Source organism: Panthera pardus, unplaced genomic scaffold, assembly GCF_024362965.1.
Source record: "Panthera pardus isolate Hobbes unplaced genomic scaffold, ASM2436296v1 HiC_scaffold_22, whole genome shotgun sequence".
Classification (NCBI taxonomy): domain Eukaryota; kingdom Metazoa; phylum Chordata; class Mammalia; order Carnivora; family Felidae; genus Panthera; species Panthera pardus.
The window spans coordinates 39,159-51,087 of NW_026526788.1; the positions used below are offsets into that span (position 1 = coordinate 39,159).

Here is an 11,929-nt window from a genome sequence, read left to right on the forward strand (position 1 = left end):
CATAATATTTCCTGCTTGACTAAGGAAATAAGTCGTAAACTCTCCCTTTCGTCGAGTCCTACCATCATTTTTGAAAAGCCCGTTTGGTATGGTTGACTTTTATTGAGCCAGGTGTTCAGGCTACGACGGCAGCCTTTGAGTACCGTCAGCCTTTCCCCGCTGCCGCTCCACAAGCCTGCTTGCCAGACGAGGCCAGAGGCTGGGGATGGGCAGCAGCCTTCTCGGCCTGTTGCTCCCGAGTCAGCAGGGTTCCTGAGTCACAGACCTGCCAGGCACCTGAAAATGTCTGTCCCCTTGAGTGTCGGTCCCTCCGAAAATCCCCGGGATTCCTGTGGGTGGTGAGGAGGGGACTTGTGTGTGTTGCTACTTGAGGTTGGTGGGTGAGTGGACTGGGGTGAGTGGACTCTGGAGAGCCACGGAGGCCTGGTGCGCTCTGGCTCATGACCCCCTGTGACTCTCCACTTTTGTCCCCTCTCCGACCCCTGGAGTGTACAGCACTCACTGCGGAGCTCAGCAGCTGTAGGAGCAGCTCTTGCAGACAGAGGAAGAGGTCGTCGAACTGAAGGCGGAGAGAAACAACACCAGGGTCAGTAGGCGCACTGCCAGTGTCTTTCAACACACGACACCATTCACTCCTCTTGTCCACGTGTCCCCATGGAGTTGGCTGGGACCCATTGTTCTCAGACCTCGTTTGATCTGTGTGGAGAAGTAAGGCTCTCTTAACACATTCGTGGGGGCAGCTCCCTAACTGGGGACTGAACTGAAGGGATTCAGACTTGGTTTTGCATTTGGTGAACTTGAGGCCCGGAATTGAAGGTGTTCTTGAAACACGCTTTTCCTTTTGCCTCTCCCGCCAGCTGCTGCTGGAACATTTGGAATTCCTCGTCTCCAGGCACTAGAGATCTCTTCGGAAAACAGTCATACGGCGACAGGCGAAGACTCAGGCCGGCGTGTGCAGTGAGGCGGAGGTGCTTAAGGTCTTGAACTCCATTATGGAGAACGACAAAACGGAGGATGAAACAGTGTGCCTGGCCACGGCGGTTCTCGACTTGTGCACATGCTGTGTGTTATCAGGCATACGTTGCGTGTTTGTGTGACTGGAGTTTCCTTTTAAGCTTCTTGAATTCTTGTAAGAAGACGGGTCTGTTTGGTTAAAAAGCAGTGGTTGGTGGAAATGTTGTGTGTATCGATTTGCTGGTACAAATTGCATAATGTGATTTATTTCGGGGAAGATTTGTCTCCAATGTCAAATTGAAAGCTGTTAACAAGCAAGTTTGTGAACATGAGCATCCGTGAAAGACCTTACCAGCATTCTGTCATGTTATTTAAAGCGAAGGGGACCTTAGGGTGGCTTTACAGTAAGGATTAATGAAACACCTCTGCGTACAAACTCAATCCCTTTGGTTCCAGGTGAGAGAGCAGTTATGTGTGGCACTGGAGTGGTATAGTTTCTTCGAAGAAGAATCAGGGGCCACATGCAAAGAGGTCAGCTCCAGACATCATCACAGGATTTGAATGGAGGGGGTTTCCTTTTTACCCCTTGTTTTTAAAAAAAAAACATATGAAGACCAGCAGTGGGGGCCATCACATGTTGCTTCCCTTTCTGGCTTTCAAAGGTGCAGAGCCAGATGAAGGAGTGCCTAGCTGCCCTCTCCACTCTCGTGGCCAAGGTGGAGGAAGATCTAGACAACGCGCGGAAGGATGTCATCATTTCACAAGTAATGAACACCATGTTACGACGAGATGTGCATGAAGTGAGAGGCGGTTGCAAAGGCCTCGCTGTCTTCAAGTCAAACGTGGGGTGTTTGATTCGGTCTTTGCCCACTGTGTCCTTCCTCTCCTACATTTTTTGAACGTTTGGAGTTTGGTAGAAGTAGCTGCAGAACGGAACGTTATTCCAGGGCCTGGCGGCTGCCTCCCCATCTGTATGGTGGAATCTGTCCTCCCTGGGCTCTCCCCTACCGAGGCCTGGTGGGTAGGCGGCGTTGTGCCCTCAGGTGTGGAGTGCGTGCCATCTGAGCTCATCCCATGCCGCGCTCACGGTCCGTTCTGGTAACACACTCAGCACGAACGAACCACTGTGGTGCAGCCGCTCTTTTACTGGCACCGTGTCCTGGGCTGGCTCTGGTTGTGCGTGTGCTCTGTGCTCCCGGGTCACGGCCTGGAAGGGCTGCCGAGCGTTCTCGACCCAGGGCACTTAGAGTCCAGATCTGCTTGGGAGGGAGAGAGTGTCAGCTCCCTGGGTTCAGCCCTCCCCGGCAGCTGCCGGCCTGTGCTTCTCACTCGCGTGGGGCGGTGTGTCCTGTGCCGAGCACACGTGGAAGATGCTCTTCCGTGCGTCCCCCAGATCGACAGGGTCTCAGGATGGCCCCTTGAGCAACCTCAGCAGCATTAGCAGTAGCCAGGACTTGCTGTACGATGCCCCCAAAAAGAAGGTCATCAGTCTTCAGTGCGCTGCTTGCTAGGCAAGAAACAAAAGGTCCACCCCGGCCACGCTAGTGACAAGACCGCCTGAACAGGTTGGTGTCCTTTGCATGGCTCCCGCATGCGGGAGGTCTTACTGGCATCGTTCCTCTAGATCTGCAGTCACTCGACCTGCAGACCCCTCCCCGTCGGGAGACCTTCATGTGGCTGTTGACACCCCCCGCCTCCCATTTCATCACTCTGCTTCCCCACAGCCGCTGAATTGGAGGTTGAAAACCCTTCCCAGGGTGCCCTGGGACTCAGCAAATTGGGTGGACAAGCTGATAAACACAATAAATTTTAAAAAATAAGCATTGTGTTATTTGTCATCTTGCTGAGCAGTTCTCAGCGTACCTGGTTTTGAAGCAGTGGTTGTTCAGTGTTCTATATCGCTGCAAATAGGTTATATCTCCTCCACAGTGAACCTGAGGCCCGTATTAAAGTATGGTTCCTGGAGGACGTAGAGCATGTATGAAATCTGGAAAGGACCCCCGTGCATTCCCAGTCCACCTTGAGAAGTTGTGCAGGGAGGGCGTGACCCCAGAGCACTTGACTCTGAGCCTGGCTCCTGCACAGATGAGTTTGGGGCTCTGGGGAAGCTACGTATTAGCATTCCTGTGCTTCCTTTTAATCACTTGTAAATGGGAACAGTGGGAGCACTGCAGTCTCATGGCTTTTAAGAGTGTCTGCATCTAAATATCCACGAGATACTTTGATCACAGAAGCTCCATCACATTATGTGTAACTGCAGCCCCTGTGAGGACATGGTCAGCAGCATTCAGAAACTGTCATTCATCTGGTGGTCTCTCTGGCATACTCACTAGGTTGCCCTCCTTTTTCCTTCCCCTGTAGTTTTTGAGTTTCTCTTAAATAGACTCTGACCTTTGCAATCTATTCAGTACCTCTTATTTTTAACTGGTCTTGATTTTGACAACGAGTAACAGCAGTGGGTTTCGTTTCCTACCAAGCAGCTGAGGCACTGTGATGCCCGGGATGGAGGCCCACAGGAGTGGTGCGGGCATATCTCCCTGGGACTTTCCACTGCAGAGCAGGTCGCATGTGGGTTGAGCGTGTCCCAGAGCTGAATTAAGTGGATGAAGGAGGCAGGTTGAGACCACATCCCAGTGATCCGACAACTGAAAAATAAAAGTGAGCCCTCTTCAACAGAAGAGGTGGTTTGCAGTCTAGCGGGGTAGAGCAGGAGGTGGGCCAAGTGGGGACATTGGAGATGGTGGGATGACGGTACGGGGCCTTGAGCCGGGGAAGAACTCAGTGGGCTCTGCGATACTGGATAGCAGGCAACACATGTGGCCACTCTTCAGTGCCCGAGTGCCTACGAGGTCTGGAGTGGGGTGCCTCACATCCGCACTGGGCCCACAGGGCACCTTCCCGCTAGAGGCCGTATCCCCTTCAGTCCCCAGACTTGTCCGTTGGTTTCTCTTTCTGTCTGCCTCAATGTAGTCTCCTTCTCAGAACTCATAATAAGGATCATGACTGGCACACTGTCAGTTGTAGTTCAGGTGAAATGCCGTTATTTCTGTTACTGCTCACAATTCCGTAGGAACCCTCAGGCTTTTGGTTCCCTGGGAATGGAAATTTGTAGAAACTGTTTAACAGTGGTCTGATTTGAATGTCCCTATGTTTGAAGTGTATAAAAGTGTTTTACACTAACTTGGATAGTTGCCACCTGGCTGTATGCAATTTGATACTGAAAGTAGACCTTTTGCTCCTGGAACCATGCTGGGAAAATTCTGTCCCTTAGATGTTGCTGATGTGTTTTCTTTCACATCCTTATACTTTCTGTAATGAAAACACTAAGATTCGTGGTAGTGCCTTCTGGTTCTCCCACCCCAGTGCTCCCCGAAATGTGTATTTTTGTAAGTTCAGAGGTAACAAAAAGTGTGGGTTGGCTGCTTTCTGCGTGGAGCCTGCTTTGGGTCGTCTTCCTCCTTTCTCTCTGCCCCTTTCTCCTCATACACACTCGTTCTCTCTCTCTGTCTCTCAAACTCTAAAAACAGGGGCGACTGGGTGGCTCAGTCAGTGAAGCATGTGAGTCTTGGTTTCGGCACAGGCCGTGTTCTCACACGTGGTGAATTTGAGCCTCGCATTGGGCGCAGTGCTGACAGTGGGGAGTTTGCTTAGGATTCTCTCTCCTCCTAACTCTCTGCCCCTGCTCCACTCTTGCTGTTTCTGTCTCTTTCAAAAATGAAAAAAATCTATAAAAAATAAATAAACAAACCAATTAGCTATTGAGAAACCAATAGTTTCACAGAGATGAGGAGTTTGGTTTCTTTCATTTTTGGTATTTGACACTGATAGTCTTCAGAAATATTTTTGACATCATAACACGTTGGCTGCAGCCTGGGAATAGAGCCTGTAAGTTGTATTTTTGGGGTAGCCGGATATCTCACTGCAATCCAGGGCCCTGTGCTCTGGAGGAATGTTTCAGTTATTTATTTGAAAAGACACAAAACGTTGCATTCTCCTTCTACAAAACCAGGACTGATTTACTCCCACACCACTACTTAAGACTGTCATATTGCCATAAGAACGAACACATGAATGTGAGGAGAACAGGGCAAGGGAAAGGGTGCTGTGGGACTGTCCCAGCGTGTGGCACAGTCTTCAGCTTAAAGACTATTGGGAAAGCGAAAAGGTAATATCTTCTATGGCAGGAAGGTGATTTCACATAGACAGTGGAGCAGGCCCAGGCAGCCCAGGATTCTGCTGACTTGTGCCCGGTCAGGGTCCTGGCACAAGCGTGGCCCTGTCTCCCTCTACCCCCTGGGACTGCCTTCTGGGCAGGGGGCCCGATGGCTGTCAGGAATGTGGGTAAATACCTGTAAACAAAATTGCAGAGCGAGGTCATTTGAAAGGGCTGGTAACTTTAGTATACACTTTTGTTTTTTAATTTCCAATCAGTCTTGATTTCCGGATGATGACAAAACTTTAGGAAGGCACCTTCTTGGAGAAAACAGTGTAGACCCAAGGACATTTGTGACTTAGCTGCTGGGTCAGCAGAGACTCTCCCTGCAGACTTCTGGGCCACTTCCTCTCTGTCCTCTATGCAGCCAAAGAAGATGCAGCTGGTCGTCGGTCCGTGACATGCTGACCTGCCCCAGCCCCTAGGCGACGGCGCCACGGGAGGCTCTTTGACTGGAATGTGAACAATGGTGGAGAATGGCCGACTTCGTATGTAACAAGGCTGTGGCGCGCTCAGGCTTCAATGATCTAAGATGACTCCTAACTTCTGCTTATCTGCTTGAATATTAGTGTGCTCTTCCACCTACTACAGCTAGGCATCGTGGGTGTCCTCGGTGCGTTGGCTCTATCAGAGCCTAGTCCTGGGGGCCTGGGCAGCTTGCCTGCAGTGACCCGCAGAACCTGGGAGCTGAGGCCGCGGCAAGCCTGGGCGGGGGGGACCTGGGCCCGTCCTCCCCCCACCCCTGCCCCACGCCCACCCTGAGCTCCCTGGCACCACAACTCTCAGAAGACCAATCAGGAAGCACTGGGCTCCCACCGCGGGGCAGGGTGCTGGGTGTGCACCCAGGAGGAACGCGCGAGACCCTGGAAATTATGTAGTGCGACTCTAATAAAGGTCTTACTGTTCTTACGGAAATCAACTTTTTACATTTGTTTGTGAACAAGTTTAAAGACTGGACCTCATTCTCCATTTGTAGATTTTCCTTACGTTTTTTATGTTTATTTATTATTGAGAGACAGAGACACAGAGCATGAACATGGGAGGGGCAGAGACAGGAGAAGACACAGATTCCGAAGCAGCCCTCACGAGGCCACTTCAGGAGGCTGTGGCACAAGATCCCTCATAGCTCAGGCGACTCTGGGATGGTTCCTTCCCTCCCCGCCACAGAGAGCTTATGGCCATTGGGTCAAGGGATGGACGCCCTGACCCGTGGGCCTTGTGTGGAGGGCACAGCTGACAATCGCTGGGCTTTCCTCTTCCTGTACTGTCTCTCCCGCCAGGGCCGATCGTTTACTAACTGTGAAGGACCCATAGTTTCTTTCTGTGGAGTAAGACTTCCCTTCTCCTTTCTGTCAGGGCATAGTTAGGTCATTCTGTGTCTTCCTGTTGAGAACCTTTGCTGGCTGATCTTTAGTTTCTGCACTTCCTGGTCCTTAGTGTTAAGTGTGAGGTTTGGAACAACAAAGTGCTTCCCTGCGTTTTACATCTAAGATTCTGTTTTTTTCCCCACCAAAGCTGGGCAAGCCTTCGGCATCTGAGAGTTTCCGGAAACAGACCAATTCCCCACAGGTACATTAGGTTGCACACGGTTTCTTAAAACTTGATTTGGTGAATCCAATGATGCTTAAAAAAGAAATGTCAGTTGAGAAACAGACCAAGCACCGAGCAGATGTCCGAGGGGTGTGGCCTCTCTGAGAACACGCGTTAGCCATCCTTGGCTGTGCTCTCCCCATACTGAATGTTCCGGGGCTTGCAGGCCTTTCCACAGACCCGCCAGGTCCCACCGAATACCCTTGACTCTCCTACCGCTACACACTCCTCCTTGAGGCCTCTCTACCCTCATCACTGCTGCCCCTAAGGTCCTTTCTTGTGTGTCACGTCGAGTGTTCTGAATGCAATTGTGACTTCACACTTTCCTCCTCGCCTTTTGCTGGCTGAGTCCTGCCACCTCCCAGTTGCGTGCTCTGCGGTACCGGGAGGGGTGTGTCCCCATGGCCTCTGCAGAGGGGCAGCAGGCGCATGCCCAAGAGGGGTTGTTGCCTCCTTCCTGATGATGTGGCTTCACTTGATGGTGTTTCTCAACATCTCTGACGTTCTGCTTTCTCTTACCCCCCTGTCGCTTGAGTCCTCGGTGGGAAGAAGTGGCGTGGATTCTGCTGATTCTCCTCCTTGTCTTCCTGCGGCACCTTTCCCCGTCCTGACTTGAGGCCAGCGCTGTGTCCACACCACCCGGTGCATGGGCAGATTTCAGCGGGAGCAGGGAGGCTCCATCCTGCCCGGCTTCGGTGCTTGCTGGCCCCCGTGCCCTGTCCCTTCTCGGTGGATCTTACCTGACTCCTGTTTTAAGATCATTCATCCGTGTACTCCCCAGCCCCCTCCCCAGGGAGTCCAGGGTGGTCTCCAGGTCCTCCACGTAGCTGCACTTACAAAGCCTGCTTTTCCAAATAAAGTCACATGCACAGGTTCCAGAGATTTGGACATAGAGGGACCACCTCCCCAGTCCACCCGTTTCTGGAGAAGGCCTGCTCTGCTTAGTCCTACCCCGGAGGCATCAGGGTGGGGAGGACGGGCCCAACCCTCCCACGGGGAAGAGGACTCTGGGGTCACATGACAGGCCCTAGACTGTCCAGGAAGAAAGCGGAAGATGGAAAATGGTCAAGAGGACCTCTGGCGTGCATCATGATTACTGCCGTTTGATCTTCTCACTCGAGTGTGCTGGGCCTCTCCTAGCCACGAGCGTGCATGTGCCTGGTGGGGGTGAGTGTTCTCTGCTTTGGTAGAAGGCACTTTCAGGGACCCCTGAGACAGGAACCACTCTGGAAAGGCACTAGGACGTGCGTGGGAGACAGTGATGCAAGAGGAAACCATCCTGCTCACACGTGAGAGGAAGCAGCATCAGGCCTGGACGCCAGGATGCCAGCCAGGCTGGGCTGTGGTGAGGGCCAGGTGCAGGGAGGCCTGTGTCCCACTGTGCCGCCTCCAAGGCCTCCGTCCGCTGTGAGCCATGGGCATGGTGGCCGCCCACAGGGTTTCGGGGCACACACACCAGAGCACATCCAGCAGTTAGAGGGTAGGTCAGCCTCTCCTGCGCAACCGGTGGCTGTCATCCCGCTTGCTTGGATTGTTTTCAGTGCGACCGGCCAGCCATCCTGAGAGGAGGTGAACAGAACCTTTCTCTACTGGTGCTGAGGGGAGGCCCACAGCCTAGCCTCCGTGCTTCAGGGCCATGGCTCTGGTTTTCAGGCCAGGATGCTCTCGGAATATTAAGTAAAAGCTATCTGTAAACATTTTCAGGAGAATAAAATAATGTCCATTAATTTAAAATTTTTTAATTAGGGTAGCCTGGGTGGCTCAGTTGGTTGAGCGTCTGACTCTTGACCTCGGCTCAGGTCACGATCTCATGGTTTGTGGGTTTGAGGCCCGCATCGAGCCCTGGGCTGACAGCACAGACCCTGCTTGGGATTCTCTCTCTCCCCTCCCCCACTCACGCATGTGCTGTGTCTCAAAATAAAGTTAACAAAAATAAGAAAAATTTTCACTTGTAATTAAAGCAGTGAGTAAGGCATCGTCACATTGCAAAAATAGAGGGCTAAGGTTGTCTTAGTCTCCAACATCTTATTTTCTTTTTTATTCATGTTAATTTTTATTTTTTTTTTTAATTTTTTTTTCAATGTTTTTTATTTATTTTTGGGACAGAGAGACAGAGCATGAACGGGGGAGGGGCAGAGAGAGAGGGAGACACAGAATTGGAAACAGGCTCCAGGGTCCGAGCCATCAGCCCAGAGCCTGACGCGGGGCTCGAACTCACGGACCGCGAGATCGTGACCTGGCTGAAGTCGGACGCTTAACCGACTGCGCCACCCAGGCGCCCCTATTCATGTTAATTTTTAAACCCACGGGGCTGTGGGTATGCATTTGGTGGCCCAGCTGCCCAGCCCCCCAAGCTTAGAGCTGTCACACTGTGGCCAGAGAGCTTGTTGGTGGCCTCTGAGAGCCGTTCTCCCAGGCATCCCTAACCCGGGGCCCTGCTCTTTCAGATGTGGAATCTTAGGAAGGCCACACCATGTCCATTCCCCAGGAAGAGGGGGTGCTGATGAGATCCATGGGAAACTGACCCTATTTTGTGGTATGAGTCACCAGTGTCCTTCTGTCTCCCTTTTCCCAAAGGTGATTTTCCTCTTGCTTTCATTTGGGTTGTCTGTGTTTCTTACAATCCCCTGTGTCGGCTTCACTCCTCATTGACTACACTTTTCTGAATGATGTAAGTGGAAAGGAGCAGAGATGGGGGCCAAGACCGTGAAAGTTTCTGGGCACCATGAGCAATCAAGGAAGAGACTATCTTAATGCTGGTGTGAAATTGGTCTTTTGAAAGGCAGAGACACAGACCAGGGGGACACAGCTTTCCTGTGAACCCACACTGGCACGACTTGGTCTGTCTTGGGAGCTGATGTTCCCACAACACGTGACCCTGTGCTTTTATACATGTGTTCACGTAGGTATGTGGTGGCTTAGAATCTCCCATCACAAACAGTATTGATGATTCTAGCATCTTGTCTTCAAGAGGGGAGATTTCATCAAGGACTCGTTCACCTACGCTCTCTGCAAGTGGGTGTTCCTACCACACACCATGTCTTTGAATACTTTGGACCTTAAACTCCCCTCCACGACTCTAATTTTCCTGCTTTGTCACTTCGCATGGGATATACTGGGGAGCTGTTTTCTAAGTCCCATATTCTCATGAGAAGCCCCAAATAGGAGAGCCGAGGGATTGTCCCGTGGGAGAGCGGGCCCTGCACCTGACTTGGCATGGCCTTACGCTGCCACTTCTCCCGGTGGTGTCTCCTAGTCAGGAAGTGTAGGTAAAAGGAACCTTGAAACTGTGCTCAGACTTTTCTTTAGGCTGCACCGGCTTCCGATTGGACCTTCCCGTCCCTACTGTGAGGGACCATCCCTCTGATCTGTTTGGTCACCTGCGGTGCTCGACTTCCTTGGCCCCAATAGCTTTCAGGAAAATGAAGCTGTTCTTGGCTGAGGCAGAGCCAGGAAATCATCCCCAAAAGAGGGTGAAGTCTGTAGTGTGGGTATTTTAGACACCAGTGTAGGTTCCTCCCTGACTTGCTGAGCCCACACCTTCCACAGAAGCCACGTGAGGATGTCGAGGCCCTGGGAGCCGACTCCCGAGCCAGTGAAGTCACCATTGCTCTCATCGTCGTTTCTGTTCCCATGGCTTTGAAACATGCTGGATGTTGGGAGAACCCCTAGGACAGTTGTGGGCACCCTGTGGCCGTTCCAGGTGTAGGAACCGGTTCTACCCCCATCACCATTCCCAAGGACACTGGGCAGTGGCCAGGGCCAGTTTGCTTTTTCGATATACTCTGGGATTGCCATCCAGATGTGTGGACGTGGTGACCCCTGGACAGCCCTGTGGGGTCGCCTTTGTGCCATTTTGTGGTCCCTTGATTGTGACAGCTCTAAAGGCTTCTTGACCTGCCATATTTTGACCACAGCTTGGGATCTGCTTCACTATTCTCGGTTTTAAATGTAGAAAGGGGCTTTAGATGATAAATTCTGATAGTCTCTTATGTCACCTTCGAGTATGTAAGAATATGTAAACCCAGTACTACTTAAGTAAAGAGATGCTGTCTAAACATTTTGCTTCACTGTCTTTGACTAGCGTCCTCAGAGTCTCTACGATGTGGGATTGTTGACTTGCTTTCCACCTCTGCTATGAGCTGAGGCTTGCAAAGTGCTTCTCCTAATCCCGCTACCTGATGAAAGAGAACCTTTTCACCATATGAATATAGAAAATTCCAAGATTTGTACACCTACTGTTGGATTTGGGATGACTCACTTGCCCGGAGCACATTAGTTTCTGTCTTCCCTGTAAACTAGACTCTGACCCCTACTGACAAGATGGGCCTGGCAGAATAAGGGGAGACTGGCAAAGGCAGGGACTGGGGGTGTGGAGGAATGGGGCCTAGTGGTGTAGAGATCCCACCACGTGACCTCACGTGTCATCTTAGAAGGCACCGACGCCCTCCCACAATTCCCAGTTCTTTCTCTTCCCTTCCCTTCCCTTCCCTTCCCTTCCCTTCAAGCATACACAAGTTGAGAGAGAATGATTTTTAAGAACACCAGACCCTCAAGGAAAAGAGCTTGAAAGAGGAACAAAAGCCTCTCATGGTTATGGCAGGAAGTTCGGCATGTGGCAGGACTGGATGGACAAGGTCGGTGTTGGCAGCATGTGCCGGTTCACTGCGGGCACAGAGTTGGCGAAGTAGGGGCTCAGACTTCTTGCAGAAGAGCGTTGAGTCCATGCGCTGAAGGTGAGATCCTCCTCTGTTGACTGACCTTTCTCATGAAGTGTTCCTGTGTTTTAGAAGCTCTTTTAGGATTCTCATGTGTGCCGGGGTGTGGGCAATGTGGCAGAAGGCCTTACTGGGGGGCAGTGGGGGGGCTCTGGGTGGAGGACAGAAGCTCAGAAGCATCTTGAGTGTGGGTGTTGGTGTCACTGCTACCCCCAGTTCACCACGAGCCTAATCTGTGCCAGTCTGTAGACCAGAACCAGATCAGAGACTCTCCTTCTCCGCGCTGGCGAGCCTTCAGCCAGCTGGTGCCAGAACCAGATCTGGGGCTGTCCTTCAGTGCGCGGGTGAGGGTTCAGCCAGCAGGTGCTTTGCTGTCCTTCAGGCATTGACGACCTTGACAGAACAGTCCAACATGGCCCTCTGTGTAGAGTCACTTCCCGTGAGTCGGAGAGAG

At 51.8% G+C, this 11,929-nt stretch overlaps 1 long non-coding RNA gene across 1 annotated transcript; it reads left to right on the forward strand.

Annotated features, from left to right (window-relative positions):
* Window positions 1-400: 400 nt before the first annotated feature.
* Window positions 401-6,082, forward strand: LOC109261383 (uncharacterized). Its single transcript, XR_008425010.1, has 3 exons — window positions 401-586; window positions 858-1,718; window positions 5,535-6,082. It is a non-coding gene; the product is annotated as an uncharacterized LOC109261383 (long non-coding RNA).
* Window positions 6,083-11,929: the final 5,847 nt, after the last annotated feature.